Source organism: Bubalus bubalis, chromosome 1, assembly GCF_019923935.1.
Source record: "Bubalus bubalis isolate 160015118507 breed Murrah chromosome 1, NDDB_SH_1, whole genome shotgun sequence".
NCBI classification, from domain to species: domain Eukaryota; kingdom Metazoa; phylum Chordata; class Mammalia; order Artiodactyla; family Bovidae; genus Bubalus; species Bubalus bubalis.
The window spans coordinates 129,844,452-129,868,514 of NC_059157.1; positions in this window are offsets into that span (position 1 = coordinate 129,844,452).

Here is a 24,063-nt window from a genome sequence, read left to right on the forward strand (position 1 = left end):
AAATTCCAAACTATTTTTTAAACTGTTTTTAAGAGCATTATGCAATTAGTTTCTGTTACTATTCCAAGAAATGAAGGAAGGCCTTCACCAAACCAAAGGATAAAATAAAAATGTGGCTTTGAATATGTAGTAGGTGCTCTTAAAGGTCCGTTTCTCTATCTTCAATGATAGTTAATGAGGGCACAGACCACTAATAAGCAGTTTAAACAGTTTCTAGGCTAAGCTTAAGCTGGACCTTCAAATCTCATAGAAATTAGTCACTGCAGAGAAGAGACCAAATGCACTGTGATCATTTGGATGTGGAGTTTGCAGACACCTTCCTGATCTTCCAGGTTAATTTTGATCCCATTTTTGCATTGCTGTATTGCTAGATTCTCAGCATAAGCTGTCATTTATCTGAATAACACTCAGGTGAAACTTGTGATGGTTCCAAAAAGGCACATGTAAATTTTGGATAGAAACAAAATTCAAAATGATTTTCTTCCCTTGCATTTCCAGGCTATTAGCCAGGGGAAGTATGTCAACCATATGAAACCAAAGGGTCAAGAAATCAAAGATTACAGCCATTTCCTTGGAGTTTGGGGTCTTTTAAAATTTATCATCACCTCTTCATTGTCCATTACAACTTGAAAATTAACTCATTTATACTGCTTGTTTAGGGCTTAGATTATTTTTGTCTTCAAAAGCGACCAAAACTCTCTAACAAATACTTCCAGTTCACAATTTTCCTAAAGCTTTGCTGGCCTCTTTTGCTGCTGCTGCTAAGCTGCTAAGTCACTTCAGTCGTATCCGACTCTGTGCAACCCCATGGACAGCAGCCCACCAGGATCCCCCGTCCCTGGGATTCTCCAGGCAAGAACACTGGAGTGGGTTGCCATTGCCTTCTCCAATGCATGAAAGTGAAAAGTGAAAGAGAAGTTGCTCAGTATGTCCAACTCTTTGCGATCCCATGAACTGTAGCCCACCAGGCTCCTCAGTCCGTGGGATTTTCCAGGCAAGAGTACTGGAGTGGGTTGCCATTGCCTTCTCTGGCCTCCTTTGCTAATGAGCTTCAGTTTGCTTTGCTTTTCTGTGTGTCTACCAGAATGTACCACCTTGAGTTGGTGTGTAATAAACAACTAAATATAGTCACAGTTTTGGCAGTTAACTTTTGGAGGACTGTCACAAAGCCCCCTAAAACAGGAATTAAGCAGATTTAAAATGAACAGGCAAACTCTTCTGTGCTTGGTAGGAGAGGATTTTTATATGTTGTGAACAGTAGTTACCACAATGTTTTCCTCATATTTAAGCCCACTTTATTTAACTAACAGCAATAACTTTAATGATTGTTAGCAAAGCACTGTTAAATGCTCAGCACCCCTCTCTGAAATGGGGCTTCTTCCAGAAACTTCTTTATGTGGAACCAACACTGTGTAATCAGCAGTTGCGTGAAGAGGTTTGGGCAGCAGAGCAGATAACAGCAGCCTCTGCTAGCTACGCAGAACTGCCGCGGCTGAAACATGCATTTTGTTCCTTGATTCTGTGTAGAGCCCCCATGACATCTGAGCTTTGCTTATTCACATCTCCAGCTTGCACGGTCTTCCAAGGAAGAAGGGAGAGAGCAGAGGAGGGAAAAGGGAGAGAGGTGGGGGACAGAGAGAAATGCAGGGCTGGCTTCAGAGTATTTGACTTCTAACTGTTGGGGCATCCTCCTGAGTAGAGAACACTAATTATGCCGAGTGTGTCAAATCATATCCTTTTTTTGGGGGGGTAAATCAAACAAGTGTTCCCAGGAGATAGGTGGAGGCCACCAAGCCTGTTTTATTTATGATGCAACCAGAATTGAAAGCCAGGACTAGAGAGGGGACAGACTTTGTGAATTTATTTAATTTTATGATATGTGCTTTGCACCTTCAAAGCTACCTTGACATAAAGGCTGCAAGCTTTAGTATAATGCTTTCATCTGAATAGTTAATATGCTATTAGGGATGGCTACAGTACTTATTAGGGACATTTAGAGTAAATAAATTGTTTTGGGGGATGTGGGTTGCAGTTTGTTTGTTTGTTTTTTTTCCCAGGAAAAATGAGAAATAGATTATGTCTCATGGATGGTGATGCTCTCATCAAAAAGGCCTATAGATCTTTTACCAAACTCTAGCTAGGTATTTGTGAACTATCTATCCGTGAAAATACTGCTGCTTCCAAGAGGAAGATTTGATATTCCGTGTTACACTAGAGACCATAGGCCCTAAATGATCCTGTTTTAGCTTTTAGAAGAAAGGAACAAAGTTTATCTTTTTGTTGCGAGATTGATCTTACTAAATAAAGCACCATTGTTCTTCAAATCTTCAGCGGTTTGCTGTTGTTTACTAACCAGTGCCTAAACGTAGTGGGGACAAAGCCTTCCCAACCTAGCAGTACCTTTTCCAGTCTTTGTGCTTGCACTCATGTCTCACCCACCGAACAGAAGGCACTCTGGATTTGGCTCTCCCAGTCTTTGCTGATGCCTGTCACTCTTCCTGGGGTGTTCTCAGGGACTCTCCTCACTAAACCCCATCTCTTTTCATTAGAATTCTGCTTATCACAAAGATTTAAACACCAGCTTTTCAACACATCCTCCCTGAGTCTCCTTTGCCTTCAACCAGAAGTAATTTTTCATTTGGGGACCGTTGTACCTCTTTTATGTCATTTGGATCCTGCTTTGGTTGGTAGGTACTTGTGTACATAGCATCTTTCCCACAAGACTACAAGCTCCTGGGCACTGGGTATTTAACTGCTTCTGCCTCAGTGACTAACATAGCGTCATGCACAGAATAAGTGGGCATAGATCTTTTGATCTATGTAAATAATAAGTAAATAATATAGAGCATACACACAGTCTTGCTGGACTAACTTCAGTAGCTGTGTCTCAGGGCCAACATTATAAAATGATACTTTCAAAAAATAAGGTTATCAGGAGTATATTTTTTACACAGATTTTGCTCCAATGATATTTTTCAAAGTTACATTCTTTCAGATGTGTTTGACACATGGTGGTTGCTCAGTCAACCAGCTCATAGTGGCTTGAATGCCGGATCACAGCAAATGAGGTCCTATAATAAGACAAAGAGAAATTTTCATCAGACTTTTTTGAATTTATGAACTGGAGAACAAATTTTCCACATTTACACAGAAACTGGAAAGCTTCAAAGGTAGAATGAATCATTTCCATTCTTGATGCATGTGAATTTGTGGACTGTTGACAGTAAAATATGAGCAACATTTTAAAATGTGATATGAACTAAGAGTTATTGTGTACTTATTGTATGCCAGGCACTTTGCTCATCAGCTTACATGTATTACTTCATTTGGTCTCCCAACAATTAATATTTCCATTTATGAAAGTGAAAGTTGCTCAGTTGTGTCTGACTCTTTGCAACTGCATGGGCTATACAGTCCATGGAATTCTCCAGGCCAGAATACTGCAGTGGGTAGCCTTTCCCTTCTCCAGGGGATCTTCCCAACCCGGGGATCGAACCCAGGTCTCCAGCATTGCAGGGGGATACTTTACCAGTTGAGCCACAAGGGAAGCCCAAGAATACTGGAGTGGGTAGTCTATCCCTTCTCTAGTGGGTCTTCCCAACCCAGGAATCAAACTGGGGTCTCCTGCATTGCAGGCGGCTTCTTTACCAGCTGAACCACAAGGGAAGCCTATTTCCATTTATAGATAAGAAAAATGAGTCTTAGAAAAGTTAAGTGAATTGTTCAGAGACGCATAGCTAGTAAGTGGCAGAACTAGAATTCAACCCAGGCTAACTCCAGTGTATATCCCATTCTGCCTTTTTGTGCCAGTTTACATCCTTCCAGAAGAGAATATGGGCTTCCCTGGTGGCTTAGATGGTAAAGAAGCCGCCTGCAATGTGGGAGATCTGGGTTCAATCCATGGGTTGGGAAGATCCCTTGCAGGAGGGCATGGCAAACTACTCCAGTATTCCTGCCTGGAGAATCCCCGTGGACAGAGGTACCTGGTGGGCTACAGTCCATAGGTCGCAAAGAGTTGGACAGGACTGAGTGACTAAGCACAGCACACAGCACAGAAAAGAATATAATATAGTATATCTTGCTGCTGCTGCTGCTGCTAAGTCGCTTCAGTTGTGTCCGACTCTGTGTGACCCCACAGATGGCAGCCCACCAGGCTTCCCCGTCCCTGGGATTTTCCAGGCAAGAGTACTGGAGTGGGGTGCCATTGCCTTCTCCATAGTGTATCTTAGGCAGTGTTAAAAATAAAAGTTTTCATTTAGCCCAAACCTTCTCTCCTCAGTGCCCCTGTTGTGCAGATAAAAGAACTGAGGCCCTAGGGAAGTTAAGTGACTTATCCAGGATCACAGAGCTAGTGAGATCTGGGATTAGACCACAGATATCTAGACTTCTGGGCTTCCCAGGTGGCAGGAGACACAGGTTCAATTTTTTTCATCAGGAAGATGCCTAGGAGATAAAAATGGCAACCCGCTCCAGTATTCTTGCCTGGGAAATCCCATGTTCAGAAGGGCCTGGTGGATTACAGTCCACAGGGTCACAAAGAGTTGGACACAACTTAGAGACTAAATAACAACCACCTAGACTTCAAGTCTGGAGAGCACCCCTGCCCCCCATCTCAGAAAATGGTGTGTTTTCACACAGGCTTGAATGTGGGTGAATCTAGCTAGGTTCCCAACAGAAGTCTTCTGTGCAGGGAAAGCCAGGGGCAGCTTAGCTGACCCTAGATGGTCTTAGTGCCATCTGCTTTGTAAAGGGAAGACTATCTCCCTTTTTCCTTATTAGCTAATATAGCAGTACTCATCTCAATTGGCATCTATGTGATTTATCTACTTTAATCTTTCTGAAAGAAAAGTGAAAGTGTTAGTCATTCAGTCCTGTCTGACTCCTTGCGACTCATGGACTGTAGCCTGCCAAGCCCCTCTGCCCATGGAATTCTACAGGCAAGAATACTGGAGTAGGTTGCTATGCCCTCCTCCAGGGGATCTTCCCAACCCAAGGATCAAACCTCGGTCTCCTGCGTTGCAGGCAGATTCTGAACTGTCTGAGCCACCAGGGGAGCCCAGAGAGATGGGGAGTGACAGGAGTTCACAGGATTAGCATACTTAGGAAAGTAACCTGGGAACATGGCACTTTCACTTTCACTTTTACATCATTCTCTTCAGTCTGCTCAACAAATCACTTCTTTTGTGATGGGTGTGGCCCTAGAATCTCAATCCTAAACTAGAGGTCTGCTGTTTAGTCGTTAAGTTGTGTCTGACTCTTTTGGGACCCCATAGATTGTAGCCTGGGATTTCTCAGGCAAGAATACTGGAGTGGGTTGTCATTTCCTTTTCCAGGGGATCTTCCCAACCCAGGGACTGAACCCGCATCTTGTTCATTGGCAGGTGGATTCTTTACCACTGAGCCATTACTGCTGCTGAGTCGCTTCAGTCGTGTCCGACTCTGTGCAACCCCATAGACGGCAGCCCACCAGGCTCCCTCATCCCTGGGATTCTCCAGGCAAGAACACTGGAGTGGGTTGCCATTGCCTTCTCCAATGCATGAAAGTGAAAAGTGAAAGTGAAGTCGCTCAGTCTTGTCCGACTCTTAGAGACCCCATGGACTGCAGCCCACCAGGCTCCTCCATCCATGGGATTTTCCAGGCAAGAGTACTGGAGTGGGTTGCCATTGGGGAAGCCCAATCTTTCCGAAACCAAAAAAGATCAAAACCAAAGAAACCAAGTGTGATGAAGTGTTGGCCATTTATATACCAGTGGCAGACATTCCCTCTTTTGTGGCTGACTGCTCTCTCGTATGAGAACCAGCGTCTGCAGAACTGGCCTGGGTTTCTGTGTGGTGCCATTTGGAGGCTACTCTGCTACCTGGCACCCACAGGTTCCTAAAATATCCACAATGAAGGGTCTCAGGGTTAAGGCATTTCCTTAGTGATAAATACTGAGATCACAGAAACAAAACAAAATAAACAAATAGGGATGAGAAGGATGACAACAATACAGTAACAACAACATAACCAGAACAATACTACAGAGCATTTGGAATCAAAAAGCTAGAGGACTGGGCATCAAAGGATCATGACTTCAGGATTAGTGCTGCTTCCTTTCCAATCAAGCAGAGGATGGCCCCACTGAAACTCTACTTGGGAGATTATAAGTACTCAGGCTTCCAGATGTTGATAAGAGATCTGAAATCAGAAGCAACTCTGCCTCTTAGGTGTCCACTGGTCATGGAAAAACTACTTAGTCTGTTTGGACCTCAGTTATTTTTCCTGTAAAATAATACAAATCTTATTGGGGTGCTGTGGCACTTTAGGCTAAATTCGACAACATTATCTGAAAGCTTGAAGCAAATACAGTGTGACACATACATTTTTTCTCCATTAGTGACCAATTGATGCTTTTAGAGGGTCCTTATGAAAATGAAAATACACATTCTGGGAGAATAAACTAATTTAGTTATTTTAGTATCCACATTATCTTAAAAATTGGTCTTATGATAAAAGATGGCTCTGGATGAATAGGGCATAGGTAGGGTCATTTCTTAGGTTGGATGAGTGGGAGACAGAAGGAGAATGAAAAGTCCAGAATTAGAGCTTCATCTAAGCAAAGGTCTCAACAGCCAATCAATGTGAAGTTCATCTGTGCAGGTGAAGGAGTCAGTGAGGCAAATATTTCTCAGATCACTGTTTGGCTTAGGGGTGTCCTTTTGCAGGTGTTTGAGTTACCTCACACAGTATTTCTCAGTCACTGGGCTTTCAAGCTGCTGACGTCAAAATTACTGTGGTGACTTAGCAACTTAGAGATCTTGTGAAAGTGAAAGTGAAGTCGCTCAGTCGTGCCTGACTCTTTGCGACCGCATGGACAGTAGCCTGCAACAAGCTCCTCCGTCTATGGGATTTTCCAGGCAAGAGTACTGGAGTGGGTTGCCATTGCCTTCTCCAGGGAATTTTCCCGACCCAGGGATTGAACCCAGGTCTCCCGCATTGTAGATAGACGCTTTACTATCTGAGCCACCAGGGAAGTCCTAGCCACCAGATAACAGAGCCTGATATCCCAGTAGGAGGAACACTGAGGGGAAGGAAGATAGAAACGAGTTTTAACCAACATCTGTATCTTTCAACTGTGTTTCATGTACCTATGACTTCTGTTTGGAGAGGTCAATTATCAAGGTGATTTTGCTGTTATGTATAGGAAAACTCCCAGTATCCAGTAGACAGGTAATAGTAATCATTATAGTATCTATCTGCACACTATAACTTTCTTGCCCAAGTATCAAATCAAGGTTTATAATATCTTGAAATTGAAAGACAACTTAAAATACTTTTTATCCTCTCTATGTATTTAAGCCACCCTAAATAAAAATGAAATTCTCCCCCTTCTAAAAAGAGATTCCCAGAGTCCCTTGAAAACTAACTTCAATATTTTGCTAGTCTTCCCACTACATATGAAATCCCACTGCTATTAATCCTTCCCTAATTAAAAACTGATGCTATCTAAATTGCCACAATTTGGGTGATGCTTTGTATCATATTCATATTTGCATTCCCATTATTTACCATTGTCCTTAGCATAAAGTGAAAGTGAAAATGAAAGTTGCTCAGTTGTGTCCGACTTTTTGGGACTGCATGGACTATCCAGTCCATGGAATTCTCCAGGCCAGAATACTGGAGTGGGTAGCCTTTCCCTTCTCCAGGGGATCTTCCCAACCCAGGGATCAAACCCAGGTTTCCTGCATTGCAGGCAGATTCTTTGCCAGCTGAGCCACAAGGGAAGCCCCCCTTAGCATAAGCAACTATTCAATTACTGTTTATTGATTGAATGAATGAAAAAAACGCATGCATGAATGAATGAGATTCTTGCTTCTCATTTATTCCATTGGTGTGTCTCCTTTTCAGTCAGAAAAATTCTAGTCCTTTAATGTTTCACACAGAATCTGCCTTCTTTTGAACATCTGAACCTTTGATTGGCTCTTTAGTCAATTCTAAGTTTTTCATGTTTCCCTTTGGTTTGAAGCCCAGAATTGGAGATCAGTGAAGTTATCAGGTAAAAATGCTAAAACTCTTCCTCATTTATAGACTGGAGTAAAAAGCTTTAGTTTTAGGAAAAGGTGGCTATTAAAGACTAAGATCTAACTTGTGGAAAGTTTTGGGTCTTAAAATGTTAGAGTTGAAAGTAACTGCAGGAATTATTATCAAGTGTTTTTGGTTTTTTGTCTTTGGTTTGTTGGTTTGTTTTTTTTGATGTAATGATGATAATGCGATGTGCCTAAGGCAAAAATCTTTATCTCATAGAAATACTAATTTACAGATTAAATGTTATGATGTCTAGGGTTTGCTTTAAAAAGAAGTCAGCAGGAAAGGATGTGGGAGATATTAAGGCAGTGTAGATGAAGCAAGATATACGGATAAGTTTTGAAGCTGGGTTAATTGTACTATTCTCTCTACTTTAGTGAATGAGTTTTTCTTTTAATAATACAGAGTTAAGAAAAATGTATGTAGACAAACCTGCTTACTCTGGATGGGAAAAATTAAGACCCAGAGAGGTGAGGAGGCATGTGTAACATCACAAAACTAGATACTACAGAACTTAGACCAGAAGGCAAGTCTTCTATCTCCTACTCACATGCTGTTTCCACACTACATATTATTACAGTTCAGTTTGTTGTGCACTCTCTGTAAAACTTATTCATGTCATCTTCATCCTGCTTATGATAATACTGACATGCAAAGACCATTTATAATTCTAGTCTACTTCAACCTAACTTGATTTACTTGATTTTTAATAAGCACAAAGATTTCCCCAGTCCAGGTAACAATCAAAAGAGAAAACAATGTTGATATAACGCTTTGTTTTATAGCATTTTTAGGGACTAAAAACAATGATGGAGAGTGAAACACACAAATATATGTGCAAGGATGTCAAATGATGAAGTCACTAAACATATTTAATGAGCTTTCCTGGTGGCTCAGACAGTAAAGAATCCACCTGCAATGTGGGAGACCTGGATATCTGGACTGGGAAGATCCCCCAGAGAAGGGAATGGCTACCCACTCCACTATTCTTGCCTGGAGAATTCCCATGGACAGAGGAGCCTGGCGGGCTACAGCTCATGGGGATGCAGAGTCAGACACGACTTAGTGACTGAAAAACAACAAACATATTTAAACTTTTAAACAAGAAATTGCACACAGCAACAGAACCTAAATAATGCCCCAGAAGTAACTGCTAATTTAAGTGTATAGCAAAGTGGTGACATGCTTTGATAGGGCTCAGGCCTGCAGAGTCTCTGTGATACATCCATCAGCTTGGCAGCCATCCAAAGCCCAGAGTGGCTTCAAGTCTGGAATATCTCTCCTCAGAATTCCTCTCCTGAGGAATTCACCTGTGCCCAGCAATTTCTGGGTTACATGTTTTTTTCCCATGTTTCTCTCTCTTTAAAAAAAAAAAAAAAGACATCTCTTTCTTGGAGGAAAGGAATAGGGATTGGTGTAAAGAAGAGAGGAAATGGAGAATTGTGTGTGTGTAGGGATGGGAGGGAGGAAATTGTTGGGGAGTTAACTCATTTAGATGTAGTCCAAAGGTAAATACCATGAAATGGTTAGATACAAAAAGCCAGAGTGGTGTGGCCCAGAATTTAAGTGTGGCAGTAGAAAATCAAAGTCAGGTGACTTACTCCAGGTGTGGAGAAGTCTTTCAGGGACAGCCTGACCAGGAAGCTGTCCTGTTCTGAACCAAGGTAAACCATGTGGAAGATGTAAGATGGGAGATGTAAGTGCCAATAAGGTGCTGGAGGCACTAAGAAGGAATTTCTAAATTAATGCAAATAGCACTCAATCCCTTGTAAGACAGACTCAAGGATATATTGTACAGCACAGAGAATATAGCCAATATTTTGTCATGACTGTAAATGAAAAGTAACCTTTAAAATATATAAAAATTAAAAAATAAGTGAAAACAAAGGAAAAAACCTCTAAAACAGATGCTACTCACTCCTTAAATAGTTTTTGAAACATTTTTGGATTAGGTTTAAAACACTTTAAGTGATTTGTATATTTAGGCAACACAGATATTTTGCGTATTTTTTCCCAATCAGAATTAATTCTCTTTCCTTATAAGATGTATGTCATCAGAATAAAATTCTTTTTTTTCTCATAACTTTTGATTGTATCCTCTAATTCCCAGGATGATATAAAAGCTTTTAAGAGGTTAATGTTAATTCTGAATTTCAATTTTAAACAAATTTCTCAGTAAGAACCAGACAGACATGAACGCATACTTTCAAGTGAATTGTATATTCATTTAAATTTAAAAACAAAAAAACCCACACCCTGCTCTGCCCCACCTAGTATGTGACTCCAGGTCACCCTTGGAAGGTTGTGTTTTTGAGCTTTTGAATGGATTTGCTTCTGAGGTTAAGAGAAGTGTGTGGCAGATGTTGGGAGGCAGTGGGGACAAGGGGTGGGGTGCAGGGATGAAGGGGCTGCCAGATGTTGAGCAGGAGGGTGGCATGTGAGGATAAAAGCCTGCCAGATGTCTGCAGTGCTGAGTATCAGGGACCTGCTTTCCATGATCTTCGGAAGATGATTTATATCCCTTCAGTAGGATCTCATAAAGGTCTTAGTTCTTCCCCATAAATACTGAGTCCAGGGCTCATATAACTATTTTCTGCATGGTTTCTTGCCTCAGATTATGTCTTTTTAAAAATCCAAGCTGAGGGCTATGTGAATGAAATAAACAATCAACCAATATACTCATTTATAAATAAAAGAGGGTGGGGGAGGGTTTGACATTTAAATCTTTTTCTGAATTATGAAGACAATCACCTTTTATTTTCTATTTATTTTATTTTTCCACTAAGGACTGATTTGCTTTACTCTCTTCCCCACAATGAATTTAATAGATTTATTCATCAAGTTTTCTAAATTTAGATACCAAACTGATGTTTTTCTCCCACTGCTTAATTTTATTCTTAGCAGCACTTACATAAAGCCAGGCAGTGAAAGATATGGCAAAATTACTAACTTGCTGTGACCTGGAATGCACTGATAGAATAAAATAACAATAATGAAGATTGATGTACAAGAGAGACTTAATACTGTGCGCCCCTAATGAAATCTGTTTTATGCTTAGAGTTTTCCCCACAGTGCTCTTGGCTACATGTTTCTCGTGGTCTTTAGGAGCCTATGTTTTCCTGGTGATGCCTGGGATAGGCTCAATTCTTAGGCTAATAGATGGGGCACACAAAAGAAAATATGTGGACCTTATAATTTCCTTGGATTTTGAAAACTTTACTGTTTTCTAGGACTAGATTTGATTATAGCAGGCAAAATTCGTCACTTTAGAAATAATAGTATTTGGGAAGCTGGAGCGTGAACAAAAAGACTGGGAAGACTGAAAAGAGAAGCTATTTACATTTGTCCCAGTGGCTTCTCAAACCTCAGAAAGCCAAGGCTTGTCATTTACCATGGAGCACACTTAGCAGTGTTAATCGTTGTTCCTTTAGATTGCACTGACATTCATGCATTCAGTAGATAATTTTCAAGCACCTAGTAGGTGCCATTCTGCTAAGTTCTAGGAATATGTGGTGAAAGAAGTCCTGTGTACGGAGGAAGACAGACATTGACCAGATAATTGCTCACGTAATTATTCACAATGTGAGCAATGAGAGTATGTGATAGTGGGGACTTGGATAGCTGTCATCAGATAACCATGGAATGAATTGCTTCATGATCTGGCAATTTGGTCTCATCTAAGATCACCAGATAGACTATCCACTTGCTTGGGTGAGTCAGCTTCAAGGTGATGGTGGGTAAGCATGTTGTCAGGCTGTACTTTCTTAAGTACCTCCAGGAAAACAAGAAAACTCTTTTAGCCTGTATTCCAGGTTTTTCCAGGGTAATTCCAGAGTTGGAACTATCTTCACATCCAGTCCCTGTGTTTTTTAAAAATAAAATTTCAATTTTAGAATCGTTTTAGATTTATAGAAAAGTTGTGAGGATAGTACGGACAGTGCCCATATACTCCAGAGCCAATTTCTCCTATCATGAACATTTTTACATTAGTATGATACATTTGCCACATTTAGTGAACCAATATTGATACATTACTATTAACGTAAATTCATCTTTTTACTCAGATTTCCTTAGTTTTTATCTATTGTTCTTTCTGCTCTAGAATTGCATCAGGGATACGCATCACATTTATCCATTATGTCTCCTTGGCTTTTTGGTTATGATAGCTTTCCAGACTTCCCTTGTTTTTAATGACTTTGACATCAAAGTCTCTAAAACAGTTTTAGAGAGTACTGTTCAGGCATTCTGCAGGATGCTTCACTAGTGGAATTTGTCTGAAGTTTTTCTTATGATTAATTAGAGTTATGGGTCTTGGGGAGGAGGACTACAGACATAAAGTACCATTCTCATCACATCATACCAAGGGTACATATTATCATCATGACATCACTGTTGATGTTGACCTTGAACATCTGGCTGAGGTAGTGTTTGTTTCTCCATTGTAAGGTTACTCATTTCTCCTTTTTCCATACTGTACATTTTGGAAGAAAGTTACCATGTGGAATCTGAACTTAAGGACTGGGGATTTACACTCCACATTTTTGATGGTGGAGTATCCACATAAACTATTTGGCAGACTTCTGCATGGAAAATTTACCTGTTCTCCCCAACTTATCTCTTTATTAAGTCATTTATTTATATCAGTTATGGACACATGGATATTTATTTTATGCTTTGGTTTATAACCCAGTGCTACTTTATTTTGTTGATCCAGTTGCTCTAGCTCTTTCACTGGACTCTCCTTCAGTTGGCTCTTATGCCCCTTAGACATACACATGCCATAGTGTGTGCACGTGTTTTCTTCTTGTAAATTTTTGGAGTGCTTCATTACTTGTTGGCGCTACAAATGCTCTAGGCTCATCTTGTATGTTTCCAGCTACAGTTACAGACTCAGCCATTTCTCTAAGGAGCCCTGGTTTCTTTTATTGGAGGATGATATTAGAAACCAACATTTGTCTGTGCCTCAGGACTGTTTTTCACACCATAAGTAACTACTGTGGAGTAGTGATTGAACAAAAAATGAGGGGTGAAGAAGGAAGTCTGAGCTTCAGAGACAAGTTTCATATCCATTTCCTGTATTTCCCACTTATTAACAGCAGAGTCCTGGGCAAATAATTTAGCCTCTCAGGATCTCACTTTTCTCATCTATAAAATGGACATAATATTCAATATCATTGATCTTGTATGGTTGTTGTGAGAATTAGAAAAAGAAGTATTTATGATGGGTCTGGCACACAGCATCTGTTCAAAAAGCCATTTATATGGAGTGGTAGGTACATATGGGTGTCACCACCCTGGAGTTGGCTGAACACCAAGGAAAATAAATGTTTAATTGTTTAAATTGCATAAACAAAACCATATTATCCATGAAGGAAATAAAAAGAGGATGTTTTACTTATAATTTTATTACTCTAACATATGTTCCCTTTTAGTCCTTGTCATTATGTAGTTATTTCAAAAATATTTTCATCACATTGCATATAAGAGAAATAATGTTTCACCATAGCATATATAGTAATAATAATATAGCAGCGCTGAGTGTCTTGTATGCAACCTTTTACATGGATTATTACAATTTCCATCTTATAGTTGAGGTAACTGAGGCACAGAGGGACTAAACACTTTCCTAAAGGGCACTCAGACAAGGAGAGGGGAAGACAGGGTTTTTTGAACTGAGGTCTATCTGATGCAGAGCTTGAAACCCTTAATTACTATATTTTCTCTTTAATGCAGACACTCATACACACACAGTCACATGCACACACACATATGCACATATTCATTTCTTTATTCAACACATACCAAGTGTCTACTAAGCTAAAGGCATTGAATAATGTGGGTAATAAAAAAAGGAATTGTTCATAGTCCCTGTTTTTAAAGGTTCTCAGGATTTTATAGGTGATATTGCACACAATGACTGCAGTGCAATTCTATGTATAAAAACTACTATTTGAGCCACATAGATTTCAGTGTTTGGAAAAAGGAATGATTATATCTGCCCAGTGACACCAGGGACAGTTTGATGGAGGAGGTGACATTTGAACTGGGACTTGAAGGATGATGGACCAAATTTAAATAGGTAGGTTTGTGGAGAGTAAAGGTATTTCAGCCAAATGGGGTAGTAAAAACAAAGCTGCAGAGGCTTGTGATACATTAGATCACTGAACAGAAGTTATTCATTTCACTCCCCTAAACTGCTTGGGGTAAAGCATCCTCCCTAACCCTCAGTGTCTTTGGTCTTGACCTTGTGACTTTCTTAGGCCAATGGAAGTGACATCATGATTGTGAGTACAGGCCGTAAAGGAGGTGTGATAACGTTCCTGCCAGTCCTCCTGGAGCTCCTTCCTTTTGTCTTAAGAGGAGCATGTCTCAGATAACTGCTGCTCTTTCAGCCTGAGACCAAGCATGAAGACTCATGGAAGCAGACCTGAAAGTGACCTGGCCTGAATCCAACTTGGCCCAGATGAGCCCAGCTGAGACCACACATCCTTTGGCAGACATGCATACTCGTGCATGTAAAATAAATGTCAGTTAGGAATCCCTGAGATTTTGGGGGTTGTTTGTTATGCAGCATAATCTCAGCAGAAATGCGATTAGGACAGGCCAGAAAAGACAAATTAGAAGAGAAGGTAATTGTCCAGTTTGGCTGAAGAACATGCATGCATGCCTGTGAAAGAAGAATTTTCACTTACATTGAAAATAATAGTAAAATGACCCATACTGTGTTGGATTTTGGCTGCCAAAATGGCCAGGATGATTTTATAGGGATCTTATATAGGATTTATGAAAAATCTACAAAGTTATGGATTTGGAGTAACAGCACAGACTGCCTTCTGTATTTTTCCTTCCCTCTCCACCCCTTTTGTGCCCTTTGAGCACATATCAAATGAACACCTGGTACATGGGTCTTTTCTTCAATGACTTTATAATCAGTTTAATAAGCAAGATAGATATACAAATAGGGAATACAAGGAGAGTTTTTGTAAACAAGAAAGCAGCAGGATTTAAGATAAAGGACTCCAATACCATTTTAGCTTAGTAACATAAAGGATATATGCTAGCAAGAAGTTAATCATGACAGTGTGATGGATTTGATTCATTCATAAATATCCTCTCCTGCAGACAGGTGATTGCCATGGGTCCCCTACTCTTTCTACTTTTCCATCTTCCAAGAAACATAAGTGCAAATTGCTGATGATTGACAAGCCACCTGGATGCTTAGCCCAAGGTAGAACCTTAGTGAGAGGAAACATACTGTTAAAAAGCAAAAAAAAAAAAAAAAACAAAGTGTGGAAGATAAAGGATTGAGCGAGTGGGCAGCTCTGCGGGAAGGATCATGGTGGGGTGGATTTCTGGGAAAGACCTAGAGTGTAGAACTAACACTAATTTTGGGGCAGAGGATGGGTATAATAGGCTAGAGAGGCCTTTCTTTAATCTCCATTCCTTGTGGACTCAGGTTGGAAAATGTTGTCCAACTTCATATTAAAGAATGTTTCCTCCTGGTTTTGTTGTGCTTTATGGTCAGGCCAACCCGGTAAGGCCACTGGATTATGAACTATGCCACCCCTACCTCTTATATGTAAGTCATCTGTATATCATCATGCCTAAGAGAGTGTCGCCTTTCAGACTTCAGGACATGCCCTTGTATTATGTGTCTCCTTTTATGAGATGAAATTTATCCTTACTTTTCAGCTGATGAATTCGATACCATGGAGTAAATTTACAACTATAATTTCCCTCTGACCTAGAGATGAGGGAAATTTTGTGTCTTTTGTACATCATTCTGAAATGTTTCTAGTACTGCCTCAGTCTTCAGTTAATCAACCCTTCCTCTTTCCAGGGTGGGCTGAACAAATGTAGGGTCCCTAGCTGAGTTCTGACTGAGCACTGCCCTGATCCCCACATTGTTGTGACCACAGGGATTGCAGCCATAAACAAACTCCATAGGAAGTCTTGCCACTAAAGAACTATAAAACATATTCCACCAACATTTGTTGAACACTTGCTATTTGACAGGCATTGTGGTAGGCATAGCAAAGGACACAAAATTAATAAGACATGGTTTTCTCTCCCATGGGGGTTTATAATCAAGTGGAGAAACAGATAGGCACAGAGGCAACACAGGATGAGGGAAGCTGAGTGGAAGAACAAGTTTGATCATGAGCTAAATCCAGAACCACCCCTGCTCTAGGTTCCAAATTGGAATGTAGTGTAAGGGAAATCCTATTCTAGTTACACGGAAAGTCAGAAGCAGACCCAATGGAAGAGACTGATTTAAAACATTATTCTAGCAGGGTGGTCAAAGCTGAGGAACTCTATACTGGTTTGGGGAGAGAAGAACAGGCCCAATTAGATAAAAGGTCGTCTTTTTAAAGCCCCATTTCAGTGTCTTTTCTTCCTAACTTACTAATTTTGTTTCACTTCCCAGAGGCACTGACTAGAAGACTCCTAGAACATTCTTTGCTGTGGGGTGAAGATGGTATGCGGAGAAGGCAATGGCAACCTACTCCACTACTCTTGCCTGGAAAATCCCATGGACGGAGGAGCCTGGTGGGCTGCAGTCCATGCGACTTAGCAGCAGCAGCAGCAGCAGATGGTATGATTTTAGTGGGCCTCAGATCAGAGTCAGGTGGGCTTGTATTCTAAGCAACAAAACTCCTGCACTCACAATGAAATGGCTTCCTTTTGGATTGAACAGAAGTGTAGGTAGTCAGCTCTCTCCTCCTTTGTGTAGATACTAGATTCATTTCAGCTTCAGTGACTCTTATGGAGGATCATGGAGATCTGGTGGCAAAACACCTCTTGCTAATAGTTCACTCTTTTTTTTTTTTTTTTTTTTAAGTAGTACAGTCTTGGAAGACAGGCCTGGGAACTAGGCTTATAGGCTGGGAAAACAAACAGGGATTCAGGCAGCAGCTGTTTTTAATGTGCTTAGAGACTACATATGTTCTACGTAGAGAACACATTGCATTCAGGAAGACCATAAAATATGCATGTGAGCGTAGTAAGAACATGACAGTAAAAATGATGCTGCCAATACAATGGAAACACTTTGTTATGTTGCTAAACCATGTGGCTTCATGTCTCAGAACACAACAGCCAGGCTATACTTTCTAGAGTTGCGATTCATTGTGCTCTAATGCCACAACCTCTATTTTCTCCACATGATTAATATATAACACTAACAGTATTACTAATGGTACCCTCTAACCTCTGGGGGGAATGTCAAGCTCCCTCTACTCCAGATCTATGGAATAGTTTCAGAACAACATAGGTAAGGACAAAATCCTCAGATACAGGCAATTCACCATACTAGCAAGGGGTAAAGTTTTGAGAAAAGAGAGTAAACAGCATCATGATTAAAAACTAAATGAGGTAAGCAATCCTTCAAACTCTCATTCAATGCACCTAAAAATTACTTTTTATTTTAATAAACTTTTACTTTGAAATGGTTTTAATTTTATAGAGAAGCTGCAGAGATAGCAGGGAATTCCCTTATACCCCCTCAGCCAGTTTCAGTTTTCCCTCATGTTATGATCTTACAGTATCATGTTACATTTGTCAAAAATAAAAGACTAAATTGGTAAATGACTATTAACTCTAGATTTCATCAGTTTTCCCATTAATGTCTTTTTCTGTTCCAGGATCCAATCTAGGATACTATGTTCCATTTATCTGTCGTGTTTCCTTAGTCTCCTCTGGTCTGTGACGGTTTCTCAGTCTTTCCTAGTTTTTCACCACTTTGAAAGTTTGAGGGGTATCGGCAAGGTATTTTGTAGAATGTAAAAAAAAAAAAATATGCTGTGTTTCAAAATGAGGTCTGATCCTCTCTTGCTTGGTAGAAACTGCTTTCTGTCTTGGAAGGCCAGAGAAGAACCATAGTTGATTCTAGGGGAGAAAAGGGGTGGAAAAGATATAGAGGAGGACACCAGGCCTCCTTCCATTCTGGTCTTCTGCTCGGGGGATGAAGAGCACCTGAGGACCATGGGTGGTCCAGCATACTTGAGGGCAACTCCTGGAGTCAATGGTCTAACCCATTACAAATCAAGAATCACTTGGGGAGTTTCCAAAAATATTCAGAACTCTACCCCAGACCAAATAAATCAGAATTTCTGGAGAGGTGGTCCAGGCCTTGTTTTTTTTTTTTTTTTTTTAATTTTTATTAGGATACAGTTGATTTACAATGCTGTGTTAGTTTCATATGTACAGAAAAGTGGATTTGTCATAATGTACATATATCCTCTCTTCTCAAGATTCTTTTCCCATGTAGGCCATTACAGAGTATTGAGTAGAGTTCCCTGTGCTACACAGTAGGTCCTTATTAGTTATTTTATATATAGTAGTGTGTGCCAATTCCAGTCTTCTAATTGATCCCTCACTGCCTCTTACCCCCTGATAATCATGTTTATTTTCTACATCTGTAACTCTATTTCTGTTTTGTAGATAAGTTCATTTGTAACCTTTTAAAAGATTCTACATATAAATGATATCATATATTTGTATTTCTCTGCCTGACTTACTTCACTCAGTATGACAATCTCTAGGTCCATCTGTGTTAACTGCAAATAGTATTATTTTGTCCTTTTTATAGTAGAGCAATATTCCATTGTATATATGTATCACATCTTTACCCATTCCTCTGTTGATGGACATTTATGTTGCTTCCATGTCCTGGCTATTATAAATAGTGCTGCAGTGAACGCTGGGATGCATGTATTTTTTCAGATTATCGTTTTCTTTGGATACATGCGCAGCAGTGGTGGATCATATGGTAGCTGGATCATATGGTAGCTCTATTATTTTTGTTTTTGTGTTTTAAAGGAAATTCCATATTGTTCTTTATAGGGGTTATATCAGTTTACATTCCTACCAACAGGGCAGAAGGGTTCCAGGCCTGGTTATTTTTCAACAGTACACCAGGTGATTCTAATGCACACCCAGGATGGAGAACAGCAGACTTAGCTAGTAATAAAGAACATAATTGCCTAAGTATCCTAGATATAGCCATGGAAATGAAATAAGCCACAGGCATGAAGCTGGTCAAAGATTTGGGATCCTGTAAAAGTGTCTTTATCACAGATTTAACTGACAGTATTATTCTATTTACTTACTTTTCTTAATTAGCTTGACAACTAAATGTCGAGCAGTGAGTTTGTTTCCATAATCATCAGTCTGATGTGAGGCTAAAACAAAAGAGGTTAGGAATCCTGTTCCTCATTGAATATGCTACTTTTAGTTGTCCAGTAACTAGAGCTGACCATTTGGAGATGCAATCTATTGCTCAGGTAAAAACACTGAATTGGGAAACTAGATTTTGGTCTTAGGGCTTTAAAAGTCATTTGACCACTGTCTAGTCAAGTCATTAAATTTCTCTAAAACTTAGAGCACTCACCAGAAAAATGAAAGACTTGAATTAGGTCACCACTTAGGTCTCATTTGGCTGTAAAATTCTAAGTTTCTTATATGTCCCAGTTTGTCACTGACTAAAAGTTCCTCATTAAGTGAGCCACTTAATCTTGCTAGGCTTCATTCCTACCTGTTAAGTGGGAATATGGATACCTCACTCCAGGGTTGTTGTGGGCACGAATTGAGATCGTTTTTTCTGAAGTACTGTACAATTCTAGCTGTAATGTTTTCTGAGAAGGTGGGTGATTCGTCCCTCTCTTGGGGATCCTTTTATCACCACTGTATATATTTCCCATACCACATAAGTGCCTCCCAAGTACTTAATATTTGTGGATTGAGTAAATGGCACAATTTGATCATAAAACTTTAGTCAACATAGCAGTAATATGGCTTCCAATTAAATTCACCTGAGAAGCTTTAAAAATCATGACTCTCCCTTTGCCCTCCAGAACTATCAAATGAGAATCCCTGGATGGGATCCAGTGTCAAGTTTGTTTGCTTGTTTGTTTTGGGGATCTCCAGGTGACACCAACCTGCAGCCAAAGTTGAGAACCACTGCTTGCAAGGGCTGGTTTTTCTTGCTCAGCAAGTTGAATAGATGATGGCTCAAATATTAAAGATTTTCCAATTCTTGAAGAACATGGGCTGTGCCTTTCTTTCTTTCTCTATTTACTGTAACAATTAGCACAGGTACATGGCCTGAACTCAACACAAACTTGTTGAATTTTCAGGATGTAATTTTGAAAAATTCCCAGGTCACCATTTCCTCCCTCAGCTGTTTCGCTCACTATGTGATATGATGTGAAAAGCAAGGGAATCTAAGATTATAATCCCCTTGATTGTATTCTTAGTACAACACAGATTCATTAAAAAAAAAAAAAGATTCTTACAATTTAATGAACTTAGTTTGAAAAAGGGTTCCTCCCTCATTTCACTCCCACTTTGCATCTTCTTGTTAGGCTCCATAGTCCTGCAGCTGACTGAAGCCTGGGAATGGGGAGCAAGGTAAGCGTCAGCTGATGGTGGTGGCATTTTCAAGAGCTGGAGTTACTGGGATGGGCCCAGGGCATGTCACTGCTTCCATGCTTTTCATCAACTGACCGAGAGGTACCCGATTTGATCTCCTTAGGTTCCCAATACTTTATCTATTTTCATATGAAAAACATATATTTAGAAAGAGTCTGAGATGCTCCTCTTATTATTAATACAGGTGCTTACTTAGTTCCAGATAAATACAGACACCCTCCTTTTTTGAATGTGTTGTAGCTTTATATGAAGCTAATGGAGCAAGGCAATGCTCAAACGTCAAATTAAACTGCACAGCTCTGTAATCACTCAGACTGACATGGCATAAAAGGATAATTAGTAGTTCATTACATGGAACATTGTTTGTTCAGCTAAATTGATTTCTCAGCTGCCCATGTTTTCTGTTTACTTAGTAAGCGCTCCACTGCACATTTTTATTTGAGAGCTAGGAAATCCCTTTCCCCGAACTTTTTTTTTTTCCTCAATCAGTGAAGTTTTAAAATATAATTTGCTTGAGCTTGTGAACCTCTGAATGACATACAGGTGTACGGTAACAATCACGAGTGTGGATTGATGCACGGAACGTAAAACCGGCTGTGGTTAGAAATCTGGGAAACTCTTCCAAAGGCCGGGATATACCTCGTGGCTTTGTACTTGGAAATGCTTTTGTGGCTGTTTGCTTTTCAACTTAAGAGTGAACTCCCCTCTCAGAAAAGGAGGGAGTGAGAAAGAAATTGGAATAAACACCTAATCCCTTGCTGTTCAAAGTGGAAATTTTCCAACAAAGTTTTCTTAAACACTTCATGTTGTCTGTTAATGCCAAGATAAAGAAAACAGTGGCTGTTTTAGGATTTCCTGTATCTCTGCTCACCAACAGCAGGGTTTAGAAGAAAAGACCAGATGCTGACTTCAAAACCTTCTAAATTTTCTTTCTTTCTAAACTTTCTTATAATCATAACACGAATTTTCTAGGTTGGTGTACCATAGCTATCCGTAGAACGTTCCCTCAGCTGTTTCCACTTCTTTCTGGGGTGTGACCTAGCCACATAGATTTTATTGGTCAAATATAGGCATTCAGATATGGGGTCTTTGACCCCATCAGCATCTGCCTCGTAGTGTGTAGCTCACCCAGGGTTTTACCATTGGCTTGCTCAGCTCTGCTTGATCAATAGGTTAATGCATTGACCTAAATGGCACCTTGGTCTTGTGACAGTCACAAAGAAGAGAGACACCAGTTCTGCAGCAAGTTCAGCTTTGGGCACACGATGAAATATAAATCCGGGTAAGGTGTCAGGCTGGTAGTTCTGCCATAAAAATTCTCAACATAAATTATGTTTTGCTAGTCCTTGGAGGAAGTTAGAAATCTGCTGTTTGAAATTAAATATTTACATTGTCTGTATTAAGTGGAGAAGGTGGGTCCATGTGAAGAGAGGGGAAGTCTTTTGAGGTTGGGCAAAGAAAAGCTTAGTGGCTCAACCTGATTAAGAACTCTTTCAAAATACATGTGTGTAGCTTGGGTTCACACTAGTGGAACTAAAGACTGTATTAAATTCCACCCCAACAAATTCTGAGTTTCTTTCCTTGGCCCATTAGAAGGCTCCTATAACATAAACACAACATACTGGTCAGGCATTTCTCGGTTACTGATATTAACTTAGAAGAAATAGAACCTGCAGGAATGAAATCTGTAGATAATCCCAGAGGCTCACCAGTGCTTTTTGATTTAATCTTATCTAGCAACGTTATCTGATGCTAGACCCAGAGTTGAAGGTATACTCAGAAGAAGAGAATCCAGACTTTTGAATAGAGTATGGACATATACTGGGCAGGCCAATCTCCTATAGGATTTGAATGTGAAGACCAGCCAGAGAGATCTGTGATTACCTGTTTGTATTGGGACCTTGCTCAAGTTAAAACAATGATAGTTAATAAGTGTTCGTGTCATGAACTGAAGCCTACTGTGTGTCTGGCACTAGGCTGTGTGTTTTATGTCTGCAGTTGTGATCCCTTCCCTCCCAACTCTAATAGCAAGTTTCCTTCTCTTCTTTGGCTATTCCTAGTACTCTAGGTTAAAGCAACGGGGTGATTACCAACATAAGACTGTCCTTTATTCCAGAGCACTACCTGCCTCCTGCGTCTGCCTGGAGGCTTGCTCACCTGTACTATATTCTTTATGTGCTGCAACCCTCCTGGGTTCTCTTGGACAGGGCTTGGACCTTCTGGCTCCCTTTTGTCATCCCCTATCTAATTTCTCCTGTTATTGTCTTCCTTGAATTTTGACAATTGGATCAAAATTGCTGGTACCCCATCCTCCAAAGCACATTGCTAATGTGGGAATGTGGGTTCAAACATAGCCCAATTCCTAAGCTGTTGCCTATAAAGGCAGAATGTAAGTAATCCTCCCCAACTTGCTCTTGCAGTGTTTTATCAAAGTTCTGCTGTCAAGACTAATTATGTGGAGGTCTTGTTACAACTCCTGGGTTCCTGCTTTCACTAACTCCCCTTGGCTGGCAAAGAGACCTGTAAACTGCTTCTCTAAGGGCGAATCTGGGTCCCATATACCTCTCTCCTCAATCACACACTCGCCTCAGCCCTTTTACATTGGCCCAGGATACAGGGTTAAGATTCTTCCCAGGTGGCCCTCCCTCTGTGCCCTGGAACAATGCCTACCATGTAACAGATGCTCAGTAAATACGTGTTGAATAAATAAAATTCAGCCACTTGTCTAGATTGCTGAAGGGTCCTAATTTTAATGCTTATTCTGCCTTTGTCTTGAGGCTGGGATTCTGCCTTACCTGATCAGGACCTCTGCCTGCTTTATAGTTCTTCATCTGCTATCACTTTTGGAGTTGCTTTCTCTAGCTTATTTTTCTGTGCCCTGTCTTGCTCTGTGTGGCTAAGAGAAGTATGATATCTCACTCTTCGGTTTACAAAGTTGAGTTACAACAGCTTCGCCCTCCAGTTTCTCATTTAAATGTCCTGCCTTTCATCTGTGCTCCAAACTGCTGATTATCTGAACATTTGCTCTTATCATTGCTTCTCACACATAGATAGGTTTTGTCAAGGTCTTGCTCTCACCCTGATGCTGGCCTGAGCCACTAGATCTTGCTTCATATTCCTCAGGAAGAAGCAGTTGAAAGCTAAACCTCAACAGAGCCTGAAGAAGGGAGGTTGATTTTTCATCTCAAGCACAGTTGCCATTGCAGTCATCTGCCAAGGATGTTTGCTGCCACTCTCTGAGGCATTAGTGAATTAGGAAGTATGTTGGTTCCCTTGACCCTTCCTGGTGAAGACCAATAGCTAAATGTATTGAGGTCTATTAAGCAACAAAAGGTAGCTTAAGGTAAAGGAGAAAAGGAAAGATATACCCATTTGAATTCACAGTTCCAAAGAATAGCAAGGGGGGTAAGAAAGCCTTTCTCAGTGATCAATGCAAAGAAATAGAGGAAACAATAGCATGGGAAAGAGTAGAGATCTCTTCAAGAAAATTAGAGATACCAAGGGAACATTTCATGCAAAGATGGGCACAATAAAGGACAGAAATGGCATGGACCTAACAAAAGCAG